General features: G+C 51.6%; 1 protein-coding gene across 4 annotated transcripts in view; it reads right to left on the reverse strand.

Annotated features, from left to right (window-relative positions):
* Nucleotides 1-10,472: 10,472 nt before the first annotated feature.
* The window catches only part of Klhl25 (kelch like family member 25), a 28,651-nt gene continuing 25,612 nt past the window's right edge, over nucleotides 10,473-13,511 (reverse strand). For 3 of the 4 annotated variants that reach the window (XM_052712112.1, XM_052712114.1, XM_052712113.1), the window contains exon 3: nucleotides 10,473-11,986. The gene's annotated coding sequence lies outside the window, so the exon portion shown is untranslated. Of the gene's footprint in view, nucleotides 11,987-12,352; nucleotides 12,844-13,511 lie in introns of those variants that run through there. The other variant, XM_052712115.1, reaches the window with a different exon arrangement.

A 13,511-nucleotide genomic window follows, 5' to 3' on the forward strand; every position in this document is an offset into this window, starting at 1 on the left:
TCCTGGGGGTAGCTCAGTGGGCCACCTTGCTTGGTTCTAACATAGGTAATTTTTTTAAGTAATACTTTTTAGTACAATATGGCATCTCCATGTGTTTAACTATTTCAGTCACACTTTGCTAAAAACAAGAAAATTCTCTCATAGAACCACACTACAATTATCAAAGACAGGAAATTGGGCTAGAAAGACCAGCTGGGGAGGTTTGAACCCCAAATCAAGGACAAGCTCTGGTCTTTTCCCACAGGGCACCAGACCATGAACACAGACATCAAGGCTCCAAGACTGCGACAGTTCTGAGATGACCTCTAGGGGACAGCATCGCCCCGCTCCTAGCTCCTGCCTTCCTTGGGTGGGGCTCCACTTAGTGCCCCAGGCTTTGCAGACAGTTGGAGCAGCTTTCAACAAAATGCACTTTCCTGGGGATGACAGCTGAGCTCCCAGCTGCTTCCACTGCTGTGGTTAATCTTTTCCGTCTCTGCCACCCCAGATCAGACATGCATTTCTGTCTCAGAGCCAGGGGATTGCCTTTTTACAGAGCACAGGGGCTGAGAATCTTGCTCCATACTCTGCATTGTGAGTTTCATTACATTAGAAAAAGATACAAGTTATCTCTTCATTTTAAGCTGGTGAGGGGAAAAATGTGTTTTCTACTCCATCATTGTCTCTACTAGACAGCCTCCTCCCCTCAAACAACAGGTAGCTTGGGACAGACAGGTCATCTGCCTGTTTGCGGATGATGAGGGGTGGGGGGGGTAGCGTGGGACAGGGGATAGGAATGTGGACCCAGGGGCTGCTTCATACCTAGGAGTTTCTCCAGATATCCAGTCTTTCCTCAATCCTCAGCATCACAGAGATTCCCAAGCACCCAGCTGTTAAGACCCACTTCCCAACTTTGGTTTTCCTGTGTATCATAGAGATCATGGTAGTTAGCATGTGTCTCATAGTTCTCATTGTTCAGGAGGCTTGAACAGCCCATACTTTCCCTATAGCCTTTTCAAAGCTGAAGGGTTCAGAGGCGAGTCAAATCCAGATGCTGTGGCATATATCAGGTGTCTCAGCTACTTGGAAGGCTGAGCTGGGAGGCTCCTTGAGCCCAGGGGTGTAAGACCTGCCTATACAGCACAGTAGACCCCGTCTCAAATAAATGAGCAAACAAATTAGTGACTAAGCACACAGTCAAAGGCAGTTAAGAACAAAAAGACTTAAGAGCTGTTCTGTAGTTACTCCCTTAGAAAACCTCATGCCTTGGGGATAGCCAGGTTGATGAGGGTCACAGTAAGAACACAGTACAGCTCTAAGGAAGGGCTGGATGGATATTTTCTATGTCACTAATGGTGCCTTTCAATGTCCTGAGAGTTGTGTGCAAACCGTTGATGAGAACAGGGTGGGTGAGGATGCTGCCTGGGTAAAGCATGTGGCTCTTCAACTTCTGGGTTTGCCTCGTGACTCCTTGACCTTGCATTCATGCATCCCCAGGTGATTTTCAAGCACTCTCACATCTCTTGTTCTATTAGATACCACACAGTGTGTGGTAGCAGCCGAGGCATTCTGCCCAGAACCACAGTTTCCTCCAGGAGGAACAAGGACTAGACCGAAGGTCTCTGGACATCACAGTCTGTGCTCTTTCTTCTGTATTTTACTACCTGGCCACAAATGTTGTCTTTCTGCAGAGCCGGAAGGCAGAGACCTTGGGTACCATGGGTGCCCTGCTGTGTCCCTGTGACCTTGTCTTTAAAAACAGAGGCTGGCCACACCATGACCTCACAGCCTCCAGTCTGCCTTCAGTTACTTAGAGGGTAACCATGGACCAGCAACCTACATCTGCAGAGTGTAAGAGATGCAGGCCTCCAGCTTCATCCCAGGTTTGCTAGGTTACATGGCTCTAGTTTACTATCTCTTTGCAAGTATTGCTCTTCTGTCATGAGACCCGTATGGTCAGAGCTGGCCCTATTGGGGAAATTGCTCTCAAAGTGTGTGTGCACACGGATGAAGAGGCTTTCATTTCCTCTGAGCTCAGAGGCAGATTTTCTGCTTGTTGAAATTTATAAAGGACTCTTTAAGACTCATGGGCGCAAGATTTCATGACCAGGAGGAAGGCACAAAGCCTCCAGGGCCCCACAGCTCCAAGGGCACTGTGTCTGTCATCTCTGTCCCATTCACAAGGTTGGACTTAACTATGAAACACTATCACTTTCTGAAAGAGTACTTCTCACAGACAGGATGTGCCTTTCTGCCCTGAGCACCCATGTTCCTCAGTTAAAGGAGGCGGCCCCATATTGCGTCATCAAACTCACAGGTTTGGGAAATTATTTAGGATATCCAAGTAGTGTTCTCAGAGCTTTCCTAGACAAGCCTATAAAAAGGACTCAATGGGATTCCACTTCTCTTTCACATTGTCAGCTAGATGCTGACTTACCTGACCTCTCACAAAACTTCAAGGTGATTGAACCTTATGCAGGAGTCTGATGCAACAAACAGCCGGTTACAGTTACCTTATCCTGCTATAGGGCTCCGGTCCATGGTCCAGTGCTCCTGCTCTGCCCTGCCCACTCATCACGATGGATCCACACCCCTCTCAAGATACATCTTCATACGACGATCCATCCCTTCCCAGGTCCTTTACCCATAGAGGACCTCCTAAGATGGCTCCGCTTTTTCCAGTCTCTTACCTCCCTCTATTCTTTCCAAACTCCAGAATGTAGAGCTATTGCTTCCCGAATTGTATCACTTCTCCTGGCATCCTTCCCAATCTGACTGATACCCACAGCCCTTTGAGACACAGTACGAATCCTCCCCCAACCTTATATGGGGGCCCCATCTATGGACACCCACTTCCTCTCTCTGGCTCCTCTCTATCATCTCCCGATTCTACTCCCCGCCCCTCAACTACGCCTTCCTAGTCAGTCTCTCAGGTTCACCCTCTAACCATTCATTTTCAGACCTCTAACCGTTTTCAGATGTCTCTCTAGGATCGCTTGATGGCAGTCACATGATCCACCGCAGCTGATCAAGTTAAAACTCTCCTCCTGCCACATAAAGTCAACCAGAACAACACTCTCTTAGATTCTGGGGACAGAGCATATGTCCTCGCCATCATCTCCGTCAGCAAGCAGCCAATGGGAGAATACGTCGCTCCTCTTCTTTTTTATCTGTCTCTAGGTTCTGGAATAAAGGGTTAATGACCTGAAAGCCTCAGGTGGACTGAGAAACTCTGGGCAGGAAATGGACTTCACGGATCACACGTGTGGGCTGTCAGGGACCAGGATGCTTCCGTCTGTTGGTACCTCCCACTGTGAGACTGCAGGGAACTGAGATGCAGATGGAATCCTCATCCCTTTTCTGCCATAAAAAACCCCAAGGCCCAGTAATATGTGTGCACAGTCCGCATTGTGCATAGGCACGTGTGTGTGCACAGTCATAGTCATGTGTGCACAAGTCATAGTCATGTGTGCACAAGTCATAGTCATGTGTGCACAAGTCATAGTCATGTGTGCACAGTCTGCATTGTGCATAGGCACGTGTGCACAAGTCATAGTCATGTGTGCACAAGTCATAGTCATGTGTGCACAAGTCATAGTCATGTGTGCACAAGTCATAGTCATGTGTGCACAGTCTGCATTGTGCATAGGCACGTGTGCACAGTCCTAGTCATGTGTACACAGTCCCCATTGTGAAGTCATGTGTGCAGTCACAGTCATGTGTGCACAGAGTCATGTGTGCAGTCTCCACTCCCTCAGAGAGGTTGTGGCCCTTCAGCTGTCCTGAGTAAAGAACAGTTCTTCTCCTGGGGAAAAACAAAACAAAACAAAAACCATTACTGGGTCCAGCCCAGACCCATAAAGCAGAGGAACTGAGGCGGGGGCTTCAGTTTTAATGCTCTTAGGAACTCCTCGGTTGAGTCTAATGCACAAGCAGAGTGAGAACCTTTATGTTAAAGTCTGAAAGGACAAATAGAATTAAATCCTGAGCTGTGTTTGAGGCTGCACTTGGTGATTGTGGTTTTTTGTGGCTTTCATAGGGCTAAATTGTTATCCAAGGTCCAGTGTGGTTCTGATGGTGTAAATCACACCAGGTCTGTGTGATTCTGTGACTGGAACACTAGGGCTTCATAAGTGGTTAAAGATGGTCCTGGCTTTTCAGTTCCCCCTTTCTTTGTGATGGTGACACCAATCTGCTGCTTCATGAGATTCAGGAGGAATTGTGTGTGTGTGTGTGTGTGTGTGTGTGTGTGTGTGTGTGTGTGTGTTAGGTATTTTCTTCACTCACTCTTCACCTTAGTTCTCTTGAGACAGGGTCTCTCACTGAAACCGGAACTCAACCATTTGTCTAGGCTGCCCAGCCAGCTCCCACCATTGACTTGTCTTGTCTCTAGGGCTGGGGTTATAGACACATGCCACTGTGCCTTGCTTTGACATGGCTGCTGGAGATCTGAACTAATGTCCTCATTTTACCCACAAAGCCATTGCCCCAGCCAGAGATCCATGTTTCCTTAGTGATGCTGTCGACAAAAGACACAAAAGAGGACCTGCTTCTTTAGACAGGGAGAGGCCTTGTGCCAACCACTGGACAAGTGGGAGGTCTTGGGCTAGCCTCATTTGCAAAAACGTTGCTGTAGGGGTCCAGCTTCCACCTTTTGAAGGGTTCTTAGGTGGAGGAGAGAGGAATGAGAAAATATCAGAAAGAGAGACCTAGACCATGAGAAGAAAGACAGAAACACAGGATAGGTTCAGGAGGGCCTGGATCAATACCCAACAGCCTCATCCTTTAATGAAAAGGGCTTTTTATAATAAGCCAAGGGGAGAGGCAAAATACCTCCCCCTTGCAAGATCAAAGCACACCGTACAGCCAAGTGTAGACCCTGCCAAACACCTGGTAAACACCCTCTGGCCAAATCATCTCCTTATGCAGTCCTGCTGGGTAAAGCAAGCTCAGATCCTCTGACCCTGAGTAAGTTCTCACTAGGAAACCTCTGTGGGTCTCCACACATTGCCCTGTCACCCCTCAGCCTGTCTCTTCAGCTATACTATAGTTCACTTTGACCCCAAGTTCCCACTGGGGTTTAAAGGGTGTCAAAGCACTACCACAATGTGCAAAGAGTGATGGGCACTACATAAACCATGACACACAGAGCCAGAAATCAGAGGCTGGGCACACACCAGGAGGCTGAGCCAGGCAAGGGCTGTGGCAGGGTCCCTGTATTTGGCCAAAGTATCACAGGGTAACAAGAATGCCTCACAACTGTAACGCACTCTCCGAGCACCAGGCACTGCCGTTGGGACTTCCCATGTCCTATAATTCAGCTATGTTCCTCCATCTTTGAGGCAGTATCTCAACTGTAGCCCAGGCCGGTCTAGAACTGTCAATCCTCTGATTCTCCCGCCTCAGCTTCCTAAGTGCTGGGATTACAGGTCTGGGCCACCACACCCATCCCCAGGTATGTGACTTACTCAATTCTCATCACAGCACCTGACAACTTCCAAGTGTCCTCAGTGAGGGAGAAGGCTAAACTGCCTTTTCTGGGGACACACAGCTTGTCGGGGGCCCTCTGGCACCAGTGTACAAATACTGCACAGTGACATCCACGTGCTGCAGTGGGAAGGGTACCAAAAAGCCTGGCAAGGTGGTATGCCGGGTGAGAGGAACTGTAGCTAGAGTTTTCCTGCCTGGCCCACAGTCAGGACAAAACTCTCTCTCCCGCCAGTCCCACAGCCACTCAGACCCGACCAAGTAAACACAGAGACTTATATTGGTTACAAAATGTATGGCCGTGGCAGGCTTCTTGCTAACTGTTCTTACAGCTTAAATTAATCCATTTCTATAAATCTATACCTTGCCACATGGCTCGTGGCTTACCGGCATCTTCACATGCTGCTTGTCATCGTGGCGGCTGGCAGTGTCTCTCTGACTCAGCCTTCCACTTCCCAGCTTTATTCTCCTCCTTGTCCCGCCTATACTTCCTGCCTGGCCACTGGCCAATCAGTGATTTATTTATTGACCAATCAGCAACACATTTGACATACAGACCATCCCACAGCAGGGAACCACTGTGCCAGCCTGCTGTGCCAGCTGTTAACACACTGACACGGGGATACTGCCGCCTCTGCTTGCGTTTTCTTTCTTTTAAGCAGAGTAGGCCACTCAGTTCTGCTTAGCTGAGCACCTGGCAGCCAGAAAAGTAAAGACTGATAATGAATCCCTAGATGAAGGCAAGAACTCACTCCCTGCCTCTCCCCTGAGCCCCTTGGGGAGAGCCTCATAGCTCTGGTTCACCCTAGCACCCCTGTGGAGCCTCAGTCTCCAGATCTTGGAAATGGGTCCCTGGTCTGTAGGACTCCATGACACTCTGCACAAGCTAGCACAGGCTCCCAGCAAGCTTTAGATGCAGGGTCCATGGGGATGAAACTCAGGGGTGGACTTGTCACCTGCCTCAGCCTCCAGGAATCCACCCTTGAGGAGTGCCCGTGGGCTGTGAATGCTTTAACAGAGCTGGGGCAACAGTGGGAGCTGGCTGCTGGGAAGTCCCAGTAAAGTAGACTGGTGCTGAAAGCAAGTGGTGGCAGAGGGGGTGGGGAGCAGGGGGCGGGGGAGCAGGTCTACTGACTGGCAGCCCTATTCTTTCCCAGACCTGCTAACAGGGTCCCTGGCACGGACCTGCCTTCAAGACTGTGGGCACTTGCTCCTTCCTAATCTAGACGGAGGAAGGACGGGTCGTTGTGACTGGCTGGAGACCTGTACAGGGGCACTGCCCTAGTCTACAGCCACCAGGCTAGGGTACCTGACTGCCACAGGCAGCCCCCATTCTCTCCAGTGGGACAAGGAACAGACTTCCCTACATGGCACCCTGGCCCTCTCTAGCCAGCTGGGGAGCCATGTGTACTCCTCAGGGACATAGTTTGATTTTTATTGATGCTTTGGTGCTGAGGCGGGAACTAAGCGCTCAGGCATGCTAGGCTGTCTTCCATCTTCCCAAGTCACTCCCGGGTATGTGGGGGGTGTCCTATAAAAAGCCAAGTCCCGGCACATACCACCTAGTAACAGTACTGCCAGTGAACCTGGGATTGACCCACCTACCTGGAGCTTGAGTTCAAGGTGTCTGGGAGCCTTTTCCCTGAAGAAACCCAGGCAGAACCCAGCGAGGCGGACCTCACTCCTGGTTGCAGGGCATTCCTTGGCACAAGACCTGGGACCCTCACCCCAACACTCCTGGCTCCAGGGACAGTGCCTTGACTCTGATGGCTGCTGAGGCTGGAAAAGGAAGTAAGGGAAGGCTGACCTTGCTCATCTTGGTGAAGTCCACATGTCAACAAATGGAAGCTGAAGGCTAGGTGCAGGGCTATGTAGACTGAGCCTGAGTCTCTCCATGCACTAAATCCCATCCAGGGATGATCATGAATGACTCGAGCTCTTGACAGTCTCATGCATTAATGACCTAGCTGCCTTTTTCTTGGTTTTGCTTTCGGGTTTTTTGAGACAAGGTTTCACACTGTAGTCCATGCTGTCCTGGAACTCATCCTGCAGCCCCGACTGGCCTTGAATTCACCAAATCCTCTGGCCTCAACCTTCAGACAACCCTTTTGTTGCTGTTTCAGACAGGATCTCAAGTAGGCCAGTTGCCCTAAACTCCTGTGTAGCTGAGGATGACTTTGATCTCCTGACTCCCCTGCCTTTACCTCTGGAGTGCTGGGATTACAGGTGTGAACACTGTGTCAGCTGTCTATCCAGGGCTGGGGGTCAATCCCGGGCCTCTGTGTGTTCGAGGCTAGCACTGTACTAACTTATGGTTTGGATGAAAAATGCAAAGGTTCTTACCCGAGCTCTTGGCCCTCAGTTGGTGGTGCCGTTTGGGGAGGCTGTGGTGAGGTGCACCCTGCTGAGTGAGGTACTCTACCTGGAAGAGGGCCTTGAGAGTTTACAGCTGCACCTCACTAATGTGGTGATACATTGTGTACCCTAATAAACTTGCCTGAGGATCAGAGGACAGAGCCAGCCACTAGATTAGACATAGAGGTCAGGCAGTGGTGGCACACACTCTTAATCCCAGCACTTGAGATCTCATGCCTTTGTTTGGGAAGCACACACGCCTTTAATCCCAGGAAGTAATATGGCAGGGCAGAGAAAGGTATATAGGCTTGAGGAAACAGGAACTCATTCGTTAGGCTGAGGATTTCATAGAGGTAAGAACTAGTGGCTGGCTGTTCTGCTCTCTGATCTTTCAGCTTTCACCCTGACATCTGGCCTTGGGTTTTCTATTAATAAGACCATCTAAGATTCAAACAACACACTAACAATGTACTGTTTTGTCAGGCAGTGGTGGTGGGGGACACCTTTAATTCCAGCACTCAGGAGGCAGAGGCAGGTGGATCTCTGTTCAAGGCCAGCCTGGTCTCAGTGCCAGGGCAGTGAGGGCTACACAGAGAACCCCTGTCTCATAAAACATACAAAAACAAAACAAAAAACAATTGACTGTTTCATGTTCCGCTAAAGACGTGAGCTCTCAGTTTTCTCTTCCTGCCACCACGCCTGCTGATGCCAAGCCCCACAAAGGCCTCCCTGAAACCCAACTGCTTTTCTTTCTTCCTTTATTTTTTTCTTTCCTTCTTTCCTTCCTTCCTTCCTTCTTTCTTTCTTTCTTTGCTTCTGTTTTTTGGAGATAGGATTTCTCTGTGTAGCTCTGGCTATCCTGGAACTAGCTCTGTAGACCAGGCTGGCCTCAAACTCACAGAGGCCTCAGCCTCCAGAGTGCTGGTCTTAAAGGCGGGGGCCACCACCACTCAGCTGCCCAGTTGCTTCATAAACAGACCTTTCTTCTCCAGTTCACACAGCCCTGAGGTAGAGCAGGAGGCAGTATGTGCACATGGACAACACAGTGGCCCTCTCGGGATGTGTTAACACTAAGAAGGGAGACATCCTCACCTGGACAGGCTCCCAGGATGCTGACCCTCCGGGATGGCCGGAACTCTTCCCTGTTAGGCAGGACTCTCCATTGGTGGTGCTGGGGACTATTTCCCGGGAGAACTGGCCCCACGCTGGTGCACTGGCAGGGCTCCTTCCTTCCGGAAGCCCCATTCCAGAGTCAGGCTGGCCCCAAAGCCGTGTACCACCCCAGGTACAGAGCCCCTCGCCTCCTTCACAAGTAGACCACAGGCCCCACTGCAGCATGGAAGGCCCCATCACTGCAACAGAGGTGGTCCAGGGGCCGGCTGTGCACTCACAGATCTAGAGCATAGCCTCAGCCCTCGACCCAGCTGCCACACACTGTCCATCACGTACTATGGGCAACCATGTGAGCCCCCTGGGTCGTTTAGCCTGAACCTGGTTCCCCACCAGCAGGAAGAAGTCAAGGACACAGCCCTTGTGGGGTTCCTGAGATGGTAAAGGACTTTAGCTTGGGTACTGTCCGACCTCTCTGGAGGCCGTATTAGGTGGGGCTAAGTCCAATTCACAACTGTAAATGAGGAATAGTGTAAGTTTGAGGCCTTTTTGGTCTCCACAGAGTTTCAGGAAAGTCAGGGCTAGCTACACAGACACACACAGACTCACAAGATACAAACAGACACACAGACACACACACAGAGTTGCAGGAGCTGGCACAGCTTGCTGGACCAGGAAGTCTAAAAGGTAATGAGGCACCTGGAAGGAAGGAAAGGACCTGACTTCTCACCACTATGGCCTGTATTTACAGCTGTCAAAACTGGAGACCTGCACGAAGACACTGGAGGGGCTGGGGTAGGAGACCATCTCTGCTCTTGGATGCCTTAAAAATGTGTATGAGGGTTTGCCTACATGTATGTGTGCCATGTGTTCCTGGTGATCACGAGGGCCAGAACAGGGTGCTGGATCCCCAGGAACTGGAGTTACTGATGGTTGGGAGCCACTACGTGCGTGCTGAGAACCAAACCCAGGTCCTCTGCAAATGCAGCACAATGCTCTTGACCTCTGAGCCATCTCCCAGGAGGACCTAGTTTTGAGAGGCTCCTGGTTCATACAGTGGAATGATGGATGACTCCAGTCGGAGCAAGGGGACAGTGCCTCACTTGCTGTTTGACGTCCTTCCCGCTAGGAGTTTGCATGCTGCTGAACGCCACTGAAGGTGAGAGCCACGAAGGGGTGCCGAGGCTAGACCACCTCATGCAGCCGCATCTAACCAGCACAGCACATACTCCTGGGTTTACAGTTCACAGTAGAGGAAGGAAAGCAGCCCATAGGGCATTAATGTAAGCCCTGAGGACCAACTGCCCTTGGGGCGGTGCTGTGACCCAGCAGTCTCTGGCTGACTTAACCACGATCACCTTCACAGCACTGATGTGGCTTTCACAAAACTGTGCCCCTGGGCCCATGGTGCACAAAGCTGGCCTACTGAATGGAACTGGTTGTAACACAGAGGATTAAGGGGAAAAAGCCCTAACAGAAAGTTAGGGCAGCAGGCACAGACAGGCAGACTCCGGATCAGGAACTCACGAAGCCACAGCAGGTTTAGAACAAAAGGAAAGTCAGAAACTTCCTCACTTTTTATTAAGTTAGAAACTACTAAAAGCAACACCTATGCTCAGACAAGCACCGTGGCTAGGTCCTCTGTGCTGTGCAGTGATTAGTCCCGATGGCTTAGTCTACAAGCCAAGACCCTGAAAGGCTCCAGCATCGGTATAGATCAGGTATAGAGTAGAAAGTGAGCTGGACCACGGATGGGGGCCAGTCTGAGCCTAAGTCACATACAGGAAGTAGACTTTGGGCTCCTTCCCAGAGCACATTCATCGGGAGCCCCGCCCTAAAGTCCTACCCTCTAATCAGCACCCACAGCACCAATACCACCAGGCTGAGCTGTGAGGACTTGAGCGCTGACCCCACTGGTCTGTACCATGGCTCCACTTTCTGCCAATGGCAGAACCCACTCTGCATGCTCCATCCTGACACAGCAATGGCCTGGGAAGCCACTGGCTAGGCACCCTGCCCACTCTGTGCCAGACACGGGAGTGCCTGTCCTCCCTACACTGGGCTAGCCAAACAAGGGAGGAGACTGGTGTCAACAGCGGCATCAGAAGGCCTCTGCGAACCTCCTGCAGGGGACACTGGTGAGGAACCCTTGAGAAACACATTCGGGAAGTGTCTTCGGATCCTTCTTTCTGAGCTCAAGGAACAAACAGGCAGGATGCAGGCTGCCAGCTGGTGCCAAGGAGGGTAGCAGGTGTGACAGGAGCCTTGTCACTAGACCCCACACTGACAGAAACCCAATCTGGGTCCCTCTGCCACACTGGGCTCATGACTGCTCAGGGGCAGCTGGGTCTCCAGAGAAGGAGCCCAGTACTACTGGCAGGTATATCCTACTGATCTCCTATGGCTCCAAGGAGGGCAGGCAATAGGCTCTACCAGCTCCCTGGGGCCCAGAGTCCTGCTGGGGGACCCTCAGCAGTGTCTGATGGGTCACCAATGCCTGTCCTACATCCATGGCAGCTTCCTGGAACTCACCCCTTAGAGGGACGGGCTAGTGCTTGGCAATGGGCACAGAGGAAAATTCCCCTTGGCCTTAGGGGTCTGGTGCCATCTGCTGAAAAAGCCTGTGGGTACCATCATAGGATGGGCTGCCCTGTGGGTTTCTGTCCTTTATACAATGTCCTCAGTTGCACTCTGCTCCCTGATGTCCAGGACACTAGGGAACAACATTGCCACCTCCCACAGGCAGCCCAGCAGTCAAAGGCTGTGTTTGCTGGTGCCAAGGGACCCCTGCTGTTCCCCTGCCAGCCCTTGCCAGGCCTGGCTGGCAGCAGTGACCTCAAGGCTTTGCGTGAATGTCATCCCCCAGTCCAGAGTTCCTGGTGACAGCCCACGCCTCTGGAATCTTCTCTCCACACAAGCCGCTGGCAGCTTAGGAAGCCCGAGCACAGACGTTGGAGATCTTCACTCTTCTGCCTAAAGCTCAGGACAGCCTGAGCCGCTGCTGCCCGGAGCTGGTGTGGTCAGCTTCTGGCCCAGGTGGGAAGAACCACGCAGCCTGTGGATGAAACACAGGGAGAAGATGAATGGCCACACTGCTCTGTCTAGCCTGGCTAGATTCAAGAGCCCCCAGGGCTAGGACTCAGACCCTGACACCTTAATACACGGGGCAGATAAGGCTCTGTTGTGCATCCCAGTGTGGCCAGCCTGCACATTTCAGGAACCAGAGACACCTCTGCCACCCAGCGGGAGGCACACACTCATCCGTCACTGCGCTCCCTCCCTCACACAGGAGACCCAGGAGCAAATGCAGCTATGGTCCCTCGGTATCACCTTCCCTGGAGGAACTGCAGACTTACACAAACAATTGCATGGTGGTTGCACTGGGAAACGCTGGAGACAAAAAGGAACTTCTAACACTGAGTTAACAGTCTGGACCTTTATTTTATTCAGGTGTGGAGTTCGGGAAGGAGAACTGATGGGGGGACAGCAGTTGGCTGGAGGGGAAGATCAGAAGGAACACGGTGGTCCTAAGAGAAAATGTGGTACTTTTAAGAATGTAAAGGAAAGTGGGCCAGTGGGCCAGGCACAGGAGACAGATACAGTCTGTGATCTGGGAGGAAGGCAGGGGTGATGAAGGGCAGGTGACCGGCTCTGGACAAGAGGCACGCTCTTTTGTGACCTGAACAAAAATTCACCACAGCTTCTAGTTGCCAGGCCATGAGACAGGCTATGGGGACGTAGTGGTGAACAGGCGGGACTGTCCTTGGGGCCATGAAGCTCAGATCCCCTGCTGCGTCCTCAGTCATTGGGAGCATCAGTGGTTGCCCTGGAAATGAAGGCGGTGGATGTCTACCTGCCCAGAGAAGGATCCAGGAACCAGACCCCTTGCTGAAGGCTTCATGAAGAATGTCCCTGAAGCAAGAAGGAAACGCTGATTTATTACATGTGTGATCACTGCTACAGCTGAACCCCAGTGGCACCCCCACAAAACCCTAGGCCAGCCCTAAGGAGGATGCGGCTGAGCATGTGAGTTAGGAAATGGTGGTGGCCAGGCTATAACTCCTGAGCTGATCGAGTTGGGACCCTCTGCAAGACACAGCAGAGAAACCGGAGTGGAAGAGTGAGGTGAGGAACCAAAGGAAGTAAGAGAGAGGAGGGAAGCCACAGGTCCTGTTTCCCAGGCATCCCAGAAATCCATGCGGTTCCAGTGGCAGCCAGGGCTGGGTATACCGGAGCTACCAGGTGGCCCTACGGCAGGGAGGAGCAGCTGTGAAGGAAGAACAGACTCTGTCCCCATCTCTGCGCGGCTGGAGGTGCTCGTGAACTCGCAGGCTCTGTGCTGAGCTCTCTCCTCCTCATGCAGGCATCGCAGGAAGCAAAACCGGTCAGAAAGCTTGGCGGCTTAGGGTTAGAACTGTGGAACCTGTACACTGGTGTGAGCTGGACAGGTGTGAAACCCCAGCACAGGGAACTTTTCCTTAGCTCTGTGTGTTTACAAAAACATCAGAGCAAAAACACATGCCAGTGCTGGGGCTCCGCGGACGTTACGCCCTTATCGCTGCTACACTTCCCAGAGGCAG

This window comes from Peromyscus californicus, unplaced genomic scaffold (assembly GCF_007827085.1).
Source record: "Peromyscus californicus insignis strain IS unplaced genomic scaffold, ASM782708v3 Scaffold_4__1_contigs__length_199733344, whole genome shotgun sequence".
NCBI lineage: Eukaryota > Metazoa > Chordata > Mammalia > Rodentia > Cricetidae > Peromyscus > Peromyscus californicus.